Source organism: Lepidochelys kempii, chromosome 4 (genome assembly GCF_965140285.1).
Source record: "Lepidochelys kempii isolate rLepKem1 chromosome 4, rLepKem1.hap1, whole genome shotgun sequence".
NCBI lineage: Eukaryota > Metazoa > Chordata > Testudines > Cheloniidae > Lepidochelys > Lepidochelys kempii.
Genome location: NC_136383.1, coordinates 42,726,592 through 42,743,178, shown reverse-complemented (window position 1 = coordinate 42,743,178; position 16,587 = coordinate 42,726,592).

Genomic DNA, 16,587 nt, shown 5'->3' with positions numbered 1-16,587 from the left:
AATTCTCCAATCATACGGTACAACCCCTGAGTTTACAGATTCATTAAAAATTCTTGCTAATGGGCTTGCAATTTCTTGTGCCAATTCTTTTAATATTCTTGGATGAAGATTATCTGGGCCCCCCGATTTAGTCCCATTAAGCTGTTTGAGTTTCGCTTCTACCTCAGATATGGTGATGTCTACCTCCATATCCTCATTCCCATTTATCATGCTACCATTATCCCTAAGATCCTCTTTAGTCTTATTAAAGACTGAGGCAAAGTATTTGTTTAGATATTTCAAACTGGGCACTTACAATTAGTGGATACTTGTGACCCTAATATAACCCCAGTGCCAGAGGTGAAGGGGCTTCTTGGTATGTTACACGGAGTCTTAGCTGGTCTGACCCTCTCAGAACACCCTACACACTATTGTCATGATATCTATTTCAAAGGTGGTTTGTAATATATTATTGGAAAACTAGAAATCCACTGATCATTTGTATTCTTGTATGATGCCTGTATGGTTAATATAAGGAATTATAAATATGTGCTGGAAAAATGTTCTCACAGTGTGTTTGGGAGGTAGGACTTAAGGCACCCTGCCTTAGACAAAGGAATGTGGTTCCTCCTGATTGTATGTGCCTCCTATGTAAACTGACCAAGGAGAGACAATGGACGTATATGTGCATAAAAGGTAAACAAAGCCATCAAACTAGCAAGTGGGGGTGATAGCCACTTAACTATCACACTGGGGGGAGGAGACTGCAAAAATTAACATGGCAGCAGCTCCCTTCTGGACACAGCAAGATAAGCCCCCACGAGGGTTCTGTCTCTTTGAAAACAAAGATAATTATTGAGAATATAAACAGAAAGAGCAAGCCATTTTGGCATCCTTCATCTCAAGAGACAATGAAACCAAGAGCTTTGGGCTCTGTGTTAGATCCGGGCTCAGGACTGATCAGCCATACTGGAAGAATGACTGTCATGAGAAAACTACTTTGAACAAAAGACTCTAGTTTGTTAAGTTAGGTTTTAGTCTTAGAAGCATATTTTTTCTTTTGTTTGTTGGTAACCATTTCTATCCCTGTGAGCAGGCTGCTGGTGTCAGGGTTCTGAACCAAAGCAGCACAGCATAGAAGCACCCAGAATTACAGGACAGGTGGTTACACAACTCCTTACTGGTCTGGGTGGACTCCTAAAGTGTCACAATACTTTGGATGTTATTCTCTCTGTGTCTCAGTTCCCCAGATGTAAAATGTCGGTAATATCATCTCACCTCGCAGCAGTGTGCTCAAGATAAATAAATTAATGTCTATGAAGCACTTATATTATAGTGATAAACCCCACAGAAAAGCTCACAAGGAAACTAATAATTCTGACTTCAGAACATGGTTTGAATAGTGAACAGTAAGTAACGTCTGGGGCCACACATTGAACAAAGAGGAGAAATCAAAATATTGAATAGCTGCTCATTAATTGAGCCAGGAATGAGACAGGGATCTTGTGGAAAAAATAGTAAGTGATTGTGTCATTAAAGACATATCTTAGTGCATATTCATTAGGTGGGCTAATTAAAGTTGCACAGGCAAACTCGATTCTGGTATTCCTGAGTTTTGAGTGCTTAACTTTGCAACCTTAAGGTTTTTTAATGTCGTTTTTTGTGTGTACATTTTATGAAGGCTATATCATTAGAAAAGCAGATTGATATTGGTTGCAGTCTTTTAAAATGTGGTGCCATCAAACAAATTTGGTGATAATGATAGTAGTACAAAAACCACAGGGGTGGTGCATCAGTAACTGGTGATACAGTGAATATTCTTCAAAGGGACAGCAATAAGAGTCTACAATATTATGGCTTTGTCTTTGTAGTCCTTGAGAACCTTGAAAGTCATTTACATTATTTGTGGAGCAAAAACCTCAAATGGAGGGATGGGAGGAGAGGCAAAACTGAATAGATTTTAAGCTTATGAAGAACAGAGGCAATTATATACATTTCCAAATAAATTTAATATCTCAGAAAATTTGAAAATGCCATTGATAACTATGAAAGAGAAAGAAATCCAACATTTATGTTCTAATTATTAGAATCAGAGTTATTGGTCTCAAGTCTTGGACAATAGATGAGGAGCTCCTTCCTCAAATCCATTGTTTTGAGGGGTTTTTTATACTTTTGAAATCTATACAGTCCAAGTAGAATATTCCAGAGGTATGATGTGTAGGAGGAATTCCATTGGTTATTGTATGTTAAGAAGCAATCTAGTATGGAACCATAACACTAAATTGAATAATAGACCCTTAAAATAATGAGACTGCTTGCTTTTATTTTTAATTTTCCACTGTTTCACAACTCATCATTCTTAAAGTAAAGCATTTATAGGATATGTATCTTAAGATTACAGAAAATAAAATGTCAAAAAATAAAAACAGAACAAGACAAAAATACCCCACAGATCTTATAATACATTGATTTGCTTTATTTTTTTCTGTATAGCCAGTAGAGATGTTGAGCACTCCGATGAAGGGTTTTATTCCCCTACATATGAAGGAGATGTCCAAAAGCATAGAAATGGGATAGAGATTTTTGTCACCTATTCATGTTGCAATATTATCTTTTGTAAGTGCTGCTTCCAGAATGCAGTCCCTATGGGAATAACATTATGATGCAAAACAACTCTAATTTGCAAGGGCTCATCTGTCTTGCATAAAGTTACCTTTTTCTGTGAAGGTCAGATGCCTCCTCGTGAAGAAAGAGTGAAAATCATGAAGTGGAGAAGACACTACAAGCACAGAAAAGATAATGTTGCTGTATTGGAATACTAGATTGTATTATACTTTTCAGCCGCTAGGTGGTGTTGTGTGTAATGTACCTTATTTAAGCTAACTTCAGTCATACCTAGTAGAACATTAAGGAGTCTTATAGCATACACTTCTGGTGTATCTCTCTGAGAAGGAAGCTCTGTTGTCAGTTCAGCTCAGGTACAGAAACCTGAGCTACTAGTAGCAACCCTGCAACCTATTGTGTAGAAGGTATAGATGACATGGTTCAGAAGTATGATTGCAAGAGGAGAACTGAAACAGAAGGAAAACAACAACAAAGGCTGCAAACAGAAGGAACAAAACAACAAAATGGACGGGGGTGGGGAGGGGGAAGAAACAAAGTTGCAGAATCTCATCAACATGCCACTTTTTAATGCCCAGAGAACTTCAGCTTTGACAAATATTCACAATGGGCAGACTGGAAACAGTATTTTGCAAGATTTCAAATTGCTACAAAACTCCACATGGAAACTGGAGATATACAGATATGCTCTTTAATTTATGCTATGAGGAAGAAGGCAGAGCATATCTTTAAATCCTTTGACTTTACTGAAGACAGTCACAAAGATGATTATGAAAGAGTTCTAGCTATCTTTGATGCGTACGTTATACCTCAGAGAAATGCGGCTTATGAAAAAGTATGTTTTCACCAGAGAACTCAAGGGTCAGGGGAAAATGTTGAATGTCTTATAAAAGCTCTTCATACATTGGCAAAAACTTATTTCTAGGGCTGCAAAATATGAAAATATCAGAGACAGGCTGGTTATTAGGTTAACAGATAAAAATATTTTACAGCAGTCTTAAAAACAGACTTAATCCTGTGCAGAGCTATTGAAATTAGCAAACCAGTCTGAGCTGGTGAAATGGCAAAACTTAGAGAAACTTGCCAAATCTGAAAAACAAGAAACTAGCTTAGAAGCTGTTAACAGATGCAGCATGAGTGGTACAAGTAACTATCATAAGACCCCTAAGGCTAAGAGGGACAAATTCCAGGCAAACACCAAAGCCTTTCAGCGTAAATGCACAAGATGTGGAAAAATTCACAGCCCAAGAAGAGATGCATATCTAGTCAATCGCACAAGGTGTAATAAATGCACAAAATATGGACATTTTGCAGCTGTTTGCCATGCCAAGGCAGTTGGGGAGTTGACTAATATTACAGACAATCAAGAGCCATTGTTTCTGGGATCTATCATGTGTGATGGCAAAGAGCCTGCCTGTGGAATGAAACTGAATATTCATGGAAAAACTATTCACTTTAAAATTGACTCAGGAGCAGATGTTACAGTCATCTCAGAAGGGACTTAAAATCACCTTTAACCCAGCCCAGAGTTGAAGTCATCTGACACAGCTCTGAGTAGCAATGGAGGTATTCTGAACTGTTTGGGCCTGTTCACCACAAAGACAACTTACAAAGACAAAAGTTATGCATTCAGAGAGTTTGTTATCAAAGGATCAAAAACCAACAGCCTTCTCAGCCTCAGCATGGCAGCCATGGTGGGACTGGTTAGAAAGGTGGAAGAACTCTATGGAGTATTTGATGATATTGGACTTTTGAAAGGAGAAACAGTATGAATAAACTCAAGACAATGGTGACCCACACAGCATACAAACGGCTCTACCAGACAGACCGTGGAAGAGACTAGTTGCAGCTTTATGTGAATTCAGAGGACATCATTACCTGGTCATAGTGGGCTATTTTCCCAGGTATATAGAAATAATACACTTGAAAGACATATCATGTCATAGTGTTATCAAGAAACTTAAGTGCACTTTTGCTCACTTTGGTATTCCATAACAACTAGCCATAGACAAAGGACCACAATGCACCACAGTAGAATTTGAGTAATTACAAATGAAATATGATTTTGATTGTATTACTAGACATTACCTGAATGGAGAGGCTGAGGCTGCTCTACAGACAGCCAAAAAAATCCTGCAGCAGGAAGATCAATTCCTTGCTCTTCTGAACTACAGATCCATACCAATAGCATGGGGAGGCAACTCAGAACTACTGTTCCAACTTTGGAAAAAAAATCTTTCTCCAAAGTGGGCAGACAAGAAGTGAGTAGCCAAATTGGATAAAAAGGCAAACCGAGCTTACACTTTTACAACAGTTGACACTCAGTTAGAAAATTGCCAGTCTAGAAGCTGTCGACTGTGTTCATATGATATTGGATGGAGAAAAAGGACAATTCCTGCTGTTGTAAACAAAAAAAATTCAGTGCCCATTTCATATGTGATTGAGGCTGACAGTGGAATGCTGAACAGAAACCATTGACTTCTACAGTTTCTTTCCACAGAAAGAGCAATCAAGAGAGCAAACTCTACAAATAGTGGATGCAGAACAAGAAAACGACGACTCAAGGATTCCAAACTGACCAGAAGAAGTTGTTGCAATTAATGGCCAGACAGATGTCCAAGTTGTTACATGTTCAGGTCATGTCATTAGAAAACCAGAGACACTTAACAGACTTATCCATACTGAACTTCAAATGAGTGTGATAGCGTACATTTTTGCAAATGCTAGGAATGTAGAACTTACTATTCAGCCATGAGATAGCACAGTGTGTAACATACCTTATTTAAGCTAACCTCTGCCATACCTGTCAGAATAATTGAAGGATCTTTTAGTGAACGTATCTTGAACCTATATATCTGAGACGGAAGGTCTGTGGCCAGTCCATATCGGGCACCGGAGCTCTCTAGTAGCAGCCCTGCAACCAACTGTGTACAAGATATATGTGACAGTTGCAAAGGCCCAATCCTGCAACTCAGGGAAAACTCCCACTGAAATCAATACATTATTATAAAACTTTAAAAAGCTGATGAGCTGCTTAAAGTGATATTACCAATGAGTAGGCAGAGAGAAAGAACCCTCTTTAACAGAGTGAGCAATTGATAATGAAGGCCTGGTAGGTGACCATGAGTGGCCTGTTCTCCCAACATAGGTCACCATCATCTCTTCTGCAGTTGAGACTATTCAATATTTTCATGTGACTTCTGTATTTAGTTAGCATAAACTTAGAAACAGTCTAAGCAGCACAGCCGTAGGAAATTTCATTGTTCAAGAATGAACAAATTTAATAAAGGAAGAAAAAAACGAAAACAATACATCCAATAAACACCCTTTGCAGATCCAGTGACCAATATGTCCCTTTACTTTCATTCTTTATAAAAACAAAGCTCAGTAGAAAACAAAATGTATCAAATTTCTACAGTTCTATTAACAGAGGGAACAGGAAACTATCCTACCTAGTCTTTTCCTTATGGCACTCAATGGAATGGGAAACAGGGTCCTAGCTCCATACAAAGCATTGTTGCAGATGCACCAGGGGAGAATATGTTTGGGGAGGTAGCCCAGGACCAAAGACAATAAAGAATGGGAAGAAAACATTTCTATTCTCTAGGAAGCTGGTAGTTAGATGATGCGTGAAGACGCATCTTTAAGAAGGAAAAAAAGGTCTTTCTCTTGGATAGTTTTGGGAGCTGGAGATTGATAGTTACATACGGCAACTTAAATATGAAAAAAACCTCTATGATCATGCTGGTCTTGACCTGTGCTTGAATGAGAGAGGGAAAAATGGAATGTGGATGATGATTCAGTGAAATTAATTACTGTTGTTGTCAGCCTTGTAAGGATACCATCTATTTTCACTGAAATACCATAGACAATGATTGGTATTTTGGCTTGATGTTGAAACTCTGGTTCCATAATCTGTGTAAGTGGGAGCATGATCTCTTATTAGCAAAATGAAAGATAAAAATCTCCTTGTAGAAGAGGGCCCTAAGCCAAGCAAGGCGGGATAACAAAAAAAGCTGGATGGACAGTGTCCTGCAAGATTTCCAGCCCCCACAGGACTTTGGAGGTGGGCTGGAGGTTTTACATCATTTGGCATCAGATTTAGAGCCATGATAGGAGTCCTGGGCGAATTCCTGTTTGCTAGTTTCCAGCTGCTGCTGTGCAGGTGGATTGGCAGCTGAACAAGACAGCGGGACCATGCCTGGATGGCTTTATTTTGCCTCAATTCACTTTGATGGTTCCCTTGGCTCAAGGGCCAAGTCCTGGGCCAAGTTAAGAGTTACCTCCTCTCCCTTATGAGCCCTGGGGCACTGTGGTGGTGGGTATTAGGAATTCCTAGGGAGGACAGGGCTGAGCCCCATGGCCTGGGCAGAGACCTGCTAGGGAGTTCTGACTGCCCTGAGCTGTGGGCCGTGCCCATAGGCCTGAAAGACCTGAACTGGCGGCAGCAGCAGCAGCTGTTGGATATGTGCATGGCTGGCTTCACCACAGCCAAACACTCCCCCAGGAGTGAGCCCAGTCTGCCCCCACTGCAGTGGGGCAGATTTTTTCTGATCACTTTGCCTTATTGTGCTAGTCTAGTCAGTTCTTACTCTGTGCCCATCACTGATCCAGTAAGGTGGTCGTGTGACTGATTGATCACACTGGTCTGGGGCTAAATGTGATGCTCCCTGACTTGGCTCTTGCTCTTGGTACAGAGTCCTCTTTATTTGAGCAGAGCACCAAACGCAGGTACCCTGCCTTGCTGGCTCTCAGTTCTTAGCTACAAACCAATGTACAGCATAGAAACTGGCTCTTTTGGAAGTGAAAATGGAAACCTTCAATCACTGGCAATGGGTTGTATGTCCAGTATTGAGTTGTTGATGACTTTGTCCCCCTAAATGTGGTCAGCAAGACTGATAAAATCAGATACCTATTGAGAAATGTCCATTTACACTTCAAATACAAACTCAAGGCCCTTTCTTACAGCAATTAAATTGGTTAAAACCCTGCTTCAGACTGATGCACTTTAGTGAGAGGTTTGCACACTTATGTAGTTGCATTATTAGTGCAAACTCCCTTAATGTATTTAGGACTTGAGACTGCAGAGACTGCATCATAAGAGTATCCAATACTAGATCTTACAACCGAAACACTGACAGAAGTGGGTTTACATATTCATGTCCACACGGTGGAAAGACATTCCAAAAACGAAGTCAGTTAACCCGACATGTTAGAATACATACAGGTAAGCAGGAATGGGAGTTTCTTTCAAAAAAAAATTGAGATGGGTAAGCACTGTTTTCTCTTAGCTGGTTCTGGCAGTAGCATCAGTCTATTTGGTTACTTATCTTATCTTTGTACTAGAGACTTATGTACTGCAGTTAGTGCATATTGTGCATAATTTTCTTTGTATTAAGCCAAGGAAAACTTTGTTCGGTGTTTTTTTTATATTCCTGGTAGTACAAATTTTCTACGATGTGATTGGAATAACAGAGACTTGGTGGGATAACTCACATGACTGGAGTATTGTCATGGATGGAAATAAACTGTTCAGGAAGGACAGGCAGGGCAGAAAAGGTGGGGGAGTAGCACTGTATGTAAGGGAGCAGTATGACTGCTCAGAGCTCCGTTATGAAACTGCAGAAAACCTGAGAGACTCTGGATTAAGTTTAGAAGTGTGAGCAACAAGGGTGATGTCGTGGTGGGAGTCTGCTATAGACCACCGGACCAGGGGGATGAGGTGGACGAGGCTTTCTTCCGGCAACTAGATCGGAACGGAAGTTACTAGATCGCAGGCCCTGGTTCTCATGGGAGATTTCAATCACCCTGATATCTGCTGGGAGAGAAAACAGCTGTGCACAGACAATCCAGGAAGTTTTTGGAAAGTGTAGGGGACAATTTCCTGGTGCAAGTGCTGGAGGAACCAACTAGGGGCAGACCTCTTCTTGACCTGCTGCTCACAAACTGAGAAGAATTAGCAGGGGAAGCAAAAGTGGATGGGAACCTATGAGGCAGTGACCAGGAGATGGTCGAGTTCAGGATCCTGACACAGGGAAGAAAGAAGAGCAGCAGAATACGGATGCTGGACTTCAGGAAAGCAGACTTTGACTCCCTCAGGGAACTGATGGGCAGGATCCCCTTGGAGAATATCATGAGGGGGAAAGGAGTCCAGGAGAGCTGGCTGTATTTTAAAGAATCCTTATGGAGGTTACAGGGACAAACCATCCTGATGTGTGGAAAGAATAGTAAATATGGCAGACGACCAGCTTGGCTTAACATTGAAATCTTTGCTGATCTTAAACACAAAAAAGAAGCTTATAAGAAGTGGAAAATTGGACAAATGACCAGGGAAGAGTATAAAAATATTGCTTGGGCATGCAGGAGTGAAATTAGGAAGGCCAAATCACACCTGGAGTTGCAGCTAGCAAGAGATGTTAAGAGTAACAAGAAGGGTTATTCAGGTATGTTAACAACAAGAAGAAAGTCAAGGAAAGTGTGGGCCCCTTACTGAATGAGGGAGGCAACCTAGTGACAGAGGATGTGGAAAAAGCTAATGTACTCAGTGCTTTTTTTGCCTCTGTCTTCACGAACAAGGTCAACTCCCAGACTACTGCACTGGGCAGCACAGCATGGGGAAGAGGTGACCAGCCCTTTGTGGAGAAAGAAGTGGTTCGGGACTATTTAGAAAAGCTGGACAAGCACAAGTCCATGGGGCCGGATGCGTTGCATCCGAGAGTGCTAAAGGAGTTGGCGGCTGTGATTGCAGAGCCATTGGCCATTATCTTTGAAAACTCATGGCGATCGGGGGAAGTCCCAGACGACTGGAAAAAGGCTAATGAAGTGCCCATCTTTAAAAAAAGGGAAGAAGAAGGATCCTGGGAACTATAGGCCAGTCAGCTCACGTCAGTCCCTGGAAAAATCATGGAGCAGGTCCTCAAGGAATCAATTCTGAAGCACTTAGAGGAGAGGAAAGTGATCAGGAACAGTCAGCATGGATTCACCAAGGGCAAGTCATGCCTGACTAATCTAATTGCCTTCTATGATGAGATAACTGGCTCTGTGGATGAGGAGAAAGCAGTGGACATGGTGTTCCTTGACTTTAGCAAAGCTTTTGACCCAGTCTCCCACAGTATTCTTGCCAGCAAGTAAAAGAAGTATGGGCTGGATGAATTGACTATAAGGTGGATAGATAGTTGGCTAGATTGTCGGGCTTATTGGGTAGTGATCAATGGCTCCATGTCTAGTTGGCAGCCGGTATCAAATGGAGTGCCCCAAGGGTCGGTCCTCGCATTGGTTTTGTTCAATATTCATAAATGATCTGGCGGATGGTGTGGATTGCAACCTCAGCAAGTTTGCAGATGACACTAAACTGGAAGAAGTGGTAGATATGCTGGAGGGTAGGGATAGGATACAGAGGAACCGAGACAAATTAGAGGACTGGGCCAAAAGAAGTCTGATGAGGTTGAACAAAGACAAGTGCAGAGTCCTGCACTTAGGACAGAAGAATCCCGTGCACCGCTACAGACCAGGGACCGAATGGCTCGGCAGCAGTTCTGCAGAAAAGGACCTAGGGGTTACAGTGGACGAGAAGCTGGATATGAGTCAACAGTGTGCCCTTGTTGCCAAGAAGGCCAATGGCATTTTGGGATGTTTATGTAGGGGCATTGCCAGCAGATTGAGGGATGTGATCGTTCCCCTCTATTTGACATTGGTGAGGCCTCATCTGGAGTACTATGTCCAGTTTTGGGCCCCACACTACAAGAAGGATGTGGAAAAATTTGAAAGAGTCCAGCGGAGGGCAACAAAAATGATTAGGGGTCTGGAACACATGACTTATGAGGAGAGGCTGAGGGAACTGGGATTGTTTAGTCTGCGGAAGAGAAGAATGAGGGCGGATTTGATAGCTGCTTTCTACTACCTGAAAGGGGGTTCCAAAGAGGATGGATCTAGACTGTTTTCAGTGGTAGCTGATGACAGAACAAGGAGTAATGGTCTCAAGTTGCAGTGGGGGAGGTTTAGGCTGGATATTAGGAAAAACTTTTTCACCAGGAGGGTGGTGAAGCACAGGAATGCGTTACTTAGGGAGGTGGTGGAATCTCCTTCCTTAAATATTTTTAAGGTCAGGCTTGACAAAGCCCTGGCTGGGATGATTTAGTTGGAGATTGGTCCTGCTTTGAGCAGGGGGTTGGACTAGATGACCTCCTGAGGTCCCTTCCAACCCTAATATTCTATTATTCTATGATTCTATGGTTGTTGTGTCCTGAAGATGGGAAATTTCCACTCCTAAACATACTATGTTCATAACTTTCAACTGAGCTCTCAGGATTTTGTCTGCCAGTGCATATAAATCCCATGGTCCCTACAACTCTTGCATGGTAGAGGTTATGACAGCTGCTTCCCTGTCCCTCCCACCCCGCAAAAAAATAGTGGGCCTGTCTCCTCTCTGTCTCTGCTCCTCCTCTGAGGTGCAGAAGTCTTTGTCCATGAGAACTCAACCTTTGAAATTCTAATGTAGAAGCTGTGGGAGGAATATTATCTGTGATTGGAAGACAAATGACTACTCCCACACCTTACTGAGCCCCACCCCTCTCAAGAGAAGCCAAGACAATAGATCATCTTGGGGAAGGTGCTTGAAAAGCCAAAACAGCTCTGTGAACTGTACATTGAGCAAACACTGGTATGGGCTGCAGGGAATAGGCTTGTATGTGATGCTGTGCAGAACTGAACTGGTTGTTAGCTTATTTTGGCTGGTGTAATGTCTCAACAGAGACATTCCCACACCTTCCCCTCCACTGAACTCTCACTTATAAAGTTAAACTACTCTGCTTGTTGAGTAAGGCACCACCTCTGCACTAGAATCTCTGCCGTGCTGGGGATGTGGATAAACATAGCAGTCCTTGACATATCTCTGTCCCTCAATGCTCATGAGACTGAGCCATGTATTCAAAGCATGATGCAGCTTGCAGCTTTGTACAGCTGCAGTCTGATCTTGTGTAAATGGGAAACTTTGGTGGTAGTTCCCCTGAACCCTATGTTCTAACTGGGGCCTCAATGCAGGGCACTAGTGTAGGTTGGAGCTTAATCCCCCACCCAGCCAAGACTCTTCCTTAAAAGGCTTTCAGTGTGTCCATCTCTGTCCTTATATACTAATCCTGCAGGAGCACATCCCTCAGTGCCAGCGCAGAATTCTTCCAGGAGGTTGGGTGTTTCCTGGACCCACAGACTTGCTGCAGTGTGAGTGCACTAGTCAGTTGCTGGGTGAACCGAACACTCATTACCAGATTCCTGAATGAAGGAAATGGCTCAACTTTGGAATTTCTTCCTTATCTCTTCTTATGAGAGGGGAAGGAGTGACTCACCTGCAGGGAATCCTTAATCTGACTAAGGCTATGCCTGTGTCTAGAAATGTTAAACAATTAAAGCTTCCAAACAGAAATGTGCATGCAATGTTCTTTTCACTGCCAAGTATATGCCTGGGCTGTACACTGGCATAGCTGAAGCTCTCTCCACTGCAGGTCAGCAGATTCCAAGCATTAGCATCAGAACCCCAAACTGGTCTCACTACAGCTAATTGGCTAGTCAGGGTGGTAGTTGGAGGGACTGTAAGTGCCACAGTTTTTAACTATCTGAGTTCCTTCCCCATATCTATTATATAGAATGTGTTGGAGCACATGAATTTGTGGGCACAGCACTGTGCACTGGGTTTACAAGAGAGTGTGTAATTCAGTGAGAGGTTTGCAGTTGGGCCTAGTGCTGGATGTGATTTTTTGTCTTGGCATTGCGGAAAGTAAATGCCTCTTTTCTGTGGGCTGGCACTCTGTAAGGACATGCTGGACGCCACTGTTATACACCAAAGCGAGAACCCCCTGAGCACATGCTTTAGGCTCAAATGGATTTGGAAGGCTAAGTGGGATATTGGACTACTGGGAAACAAGCCTCCCAGCATGTGGATATTATGATTGAAGATGCTGGCCTGCAGGGTTTGGTGAACTGCAGTCCACCCACAAAAAGTGGATAGAGCCTGGAGGAAGGCCAGCTGGAAAGTGTTGAAATGTCTGGAGTTCTGAGATGGCTTGGATATCTGATATGACTGCATAATTCAGAGTGCAGCTGAGTTTGATCGAGAGGATGGAGTTCACTTCTCTGACATAGGTGCCAGTTTGTTCCTGGATGATCATCTAAACTCTGAGGTGGCCCATGTGGGGTGGGTTGGAGGCAGCCAAGCTGATGCTGGTGCCTCCTTGAGGCAGATTCCCAGTGTAGGAACTTGTTGGGCAATCCCACCAATGTGCTCTATGGCAGTGCTGGCCTGGGGGCAAAGGTCCCCCCTTGCCTCAACCCCCAAAAGGGGGAGGGATGTTAGTAGGCAGGTGGAGGTGCCCAAAAAACCACCTTGTGTGATAGTTGGCTTCCCCTGCAGTGGGAGTACCCCAAGAATTGGCAAAGGATCAATGGGGTGCGAGTGACTGCACTGGGCTGTCCCCCAATGGGAACCTTGGATGTATTTTGACTAATAAAGACATGGCCTAGTTAAAACCACTACCATGTGTCTCTGCCTTCTTCCATGCAGTGAGCATACCAAACATAATCCACAACAACTGGTAAATCTCATTTGGATAATAATTTATTTTTGTATTTAATGAGAAAACTGGTTCCGTTGCACATAGAATCAATCTGAAAATAATAGAGGGATGGGTGCTATTAGCTAAAAACATGTTTTTTTTAAAAAAAGTCATGCTAGTTTCATTTGGTGAAAAACAAGAAGAGAAGATAGACATGTTGCCATTCACTTGGTTGTGCAAATTGTAAGAAGTGAAAATAACTTGTGACAGAGTGCCTGAAGGTTTCGTTTAGCCCCTCACTCGTGGCCCCAATAAAACTGTGAAACAGCTTTTTCCCCCCTCTATGTCCCTATGAAATCTGTGAAGCATTTTTTCTGATTAAATCTGAACTATTTTTCTTTCAAGTTTCAGGAGCAAGTGGCTGAGGAAAAAGTCATGCTTAGCAATTTGGAAACAATCTGCATCATCAACAAAAGGAGATGCTTGCTGCTGTGCAAGCAGCACAGAAAGTATGCCAACCATGCGGATGTCTCCACAGCAGAAACTTCAGAGGAGCTTGATGTTTCTTTGTGCTATACATTAGTCTTTTCCAGACCATTACAGAGAGGAGATTGGGTTTAAAAGTGCAGTTGGAAAAGTATAACTGTTTATTAGAACATTGTCTGGGATTTGGAAATGACATTTGTCTGTTGATCCTAGATACTGAGATTTCAGGAGGCAATGTGTTCTTGATCCCCTGCACTATATATGTGTAAAGAAAATAGATACATGCCCTGTCTCCTGTGCAGCTTTATGAAGTCTCGGGGTTTGACTGCTTCACACACAATCATAGAAGCTGTCCATCTGTCATACTGGAGGAAAGTAAGTGGGCTTATTTGTTTTTTCTGATAGAGAACTGATGGTATCATGATAATCTTGGCAATCATTTTCATTTGTGGCTGAGGAATGAGTTACCCATCCTAAGCAAGGCAGCAGCACTGTACAGTGTCAGGGGCTGCCAGGAAAATTGTCCTTACACTGACAGAGCAATGACTAAATAATCTTTAAAAAAACAAACCAAGAAAAATATTGCCAGACAAACAATAATTTAGGGTATCGTGACACTAGCATCAAAAATATTCATAGACAAAAACAAAAATGTGGGTTGCACCTTCCCCTGATAGACACACATTGTAATGAAATGTGACATTTGACAAGCATGATATGTTTGTATATGCAAGATGGGCAGGCTTTTATGGGAGTGTCAGTTGCTTCTGGATCTGTACTTAGCAAATCTGGCCAGTTTTCCCCCTTCAGTATGTATATACACAAACACATACACTTCCTCAAGCATGAAGGGCCCTGAGCACAACAGAACTTGTGTAGTGGGATGTGGCTAGCAGCTCACATGTAGGCTCTGTGGTCCTCTGCATGCAACAGAGTACATTTCTGCATAGTAAGCCATGTCAGAAGGTCAGAGGACCAGGGTAAGCAAGGGTCAAGTAGAAACGGGGTGATACTAGCAGGCACATAGCTAAGCATGTTCTCTGGTCAAAATTCTGCACAGACGGGACAGCAGGGGACTGCACAGAGGGGAGCAGTAGCTACTGTTGACTTCAGGCTATGGTCCTGTCAATTCAGAGATGGGAGCGGGAGGGATTATGTTTTCTTCCAACCCCTGCAGAATCACCCAACGTATTCCCCAGTTACTCAGAATGTGCCCTGTGTTAAGACTTTTTCCCTTAGTGAGCGAATGAGAAGGTAATATGGCAGTAATTAGAAAGTTTGCTTATTAGCATATTTTTTAGAGAAGGCTGCTTACTCTCTTTCCTCGCCAGGGAGAAAAGGGTAAAGAAGAGATTTAAAATGCAGCAGTTGTGACCAGAAAGAAAGGAAAGGGCAAAATTCCAACAAGGCACTTTGGCCTCAATTTGCATTCTCAGTCTCTGTTTTGAGCTGAAATTTGTTAGTATCCACTTATATAAGAGCACACTGTAATAGGGCAGCCTGCTAGAGAGCTCTGTGCAATTAGTCCCACCCCATTACACCTGTACACGCCATTGGACTTAAGAGGAAGAAAGCTAAGCAGTTTGAGGGCTGTTCGTGAAGGAGAGCAGACATGCTGCTTCTGCATGGGGAAAGGAGCCTGGCTTGGTCCCTAGATTCAGGAGGACTGTGGCTTGAGTCCTTGAGAGGAAAGTAGACCTGAGACAGATGGCTGATTAGAAAAGAGCCATGGAGCCACTCGCTAAGCAGGAAGGCAAACCACTGTAGCTGGAATCCCAACTGTGAGGAAGGGGGCTGAAGGATGAGCCTTTCAGGGATGGGGATTCTTTTGTTAGGTATGTTTATTGGCTTTGGATTAAGTGACTTGTTACTTTTTATAGTGGTTGACAGCCAGGGTAGGCTGAAGATCATTGTGGGAAACTGAGGTAGAATTCCTGAGAATATCACACCCACCACAAGGAGACATTCCAAGCACAAGGAGAATCTATGTATGTGTCTCTCACACAAGTGCACACACACACTTTGAGGTGAAAGGAAAGGGTAAACTTTGTAATATGGCATTTGAGTAGGTACTAGGAACAGAACTGTGATAATGTATCTCATTGCACTACAATTGAATATTTCTGCTCTGGAACAGCTAAATGGTAAGTTTATGGATTCATTTTTTTATTGTGCCATTAGCATTTGGTTTTGTTTTTACAATCAAAATGATTCACTGCATGAATGATTACTGTAATTAAAAACACTACATAAAACTAGTTTCAGAGTAACAGCCGTGTTAGTCTGTATTCGCAAAAAGAAAAGGAGTACTTGTGGCACCTTAGAGACTAACCAATTTATTTGAGCATGAGCTTTCCTGAGCTACAGCTCACTTCATCGGATGCATACCGTGGAAACTGCAGCAGACTTTTATCATGCACATTGTGTAAAGAGTTGTCACTTTGGATGGGCTATCACCAGCAGGAGAGTGAATTTGTGTGGGGGGGTGGAGGGTGAGAAAACCTGGATTTGTGCTGGAAATGGCCCACCTGATGATCACTTTAGATAAGCTATTACCAGCAGGACAGTGGGGTGGGAGGAGGTATTGTTTCATATTCCCTGTGTATATATAAAGTCTGCTGCAGTTTCCATGGTATGCATCCGATGAAGTGAGCTGTAGCTCATGAAAGCTCATGCTCAAATAAATTGGTTAGTCTCTAAGGTGCCACAAGTACTCCTTTTCTTTTTACATAAAACTAAATTTTCACAACATCAATTCATTTGCATCAGCAAAATAGAGCATGTGGGCTTGCCACATAGATCTGTAGGAGGTAGAAAGACACAAACACTATATTTATCATGTGAACCCTGGAAGAAATCCAGTTCCAAATCACTGAGCTTCTCTAGGTCAGGATATACTATGAAACCCTGACACAAACATTTTTGGCAGATGGCCAAAATAAAACTCCTTCAGATA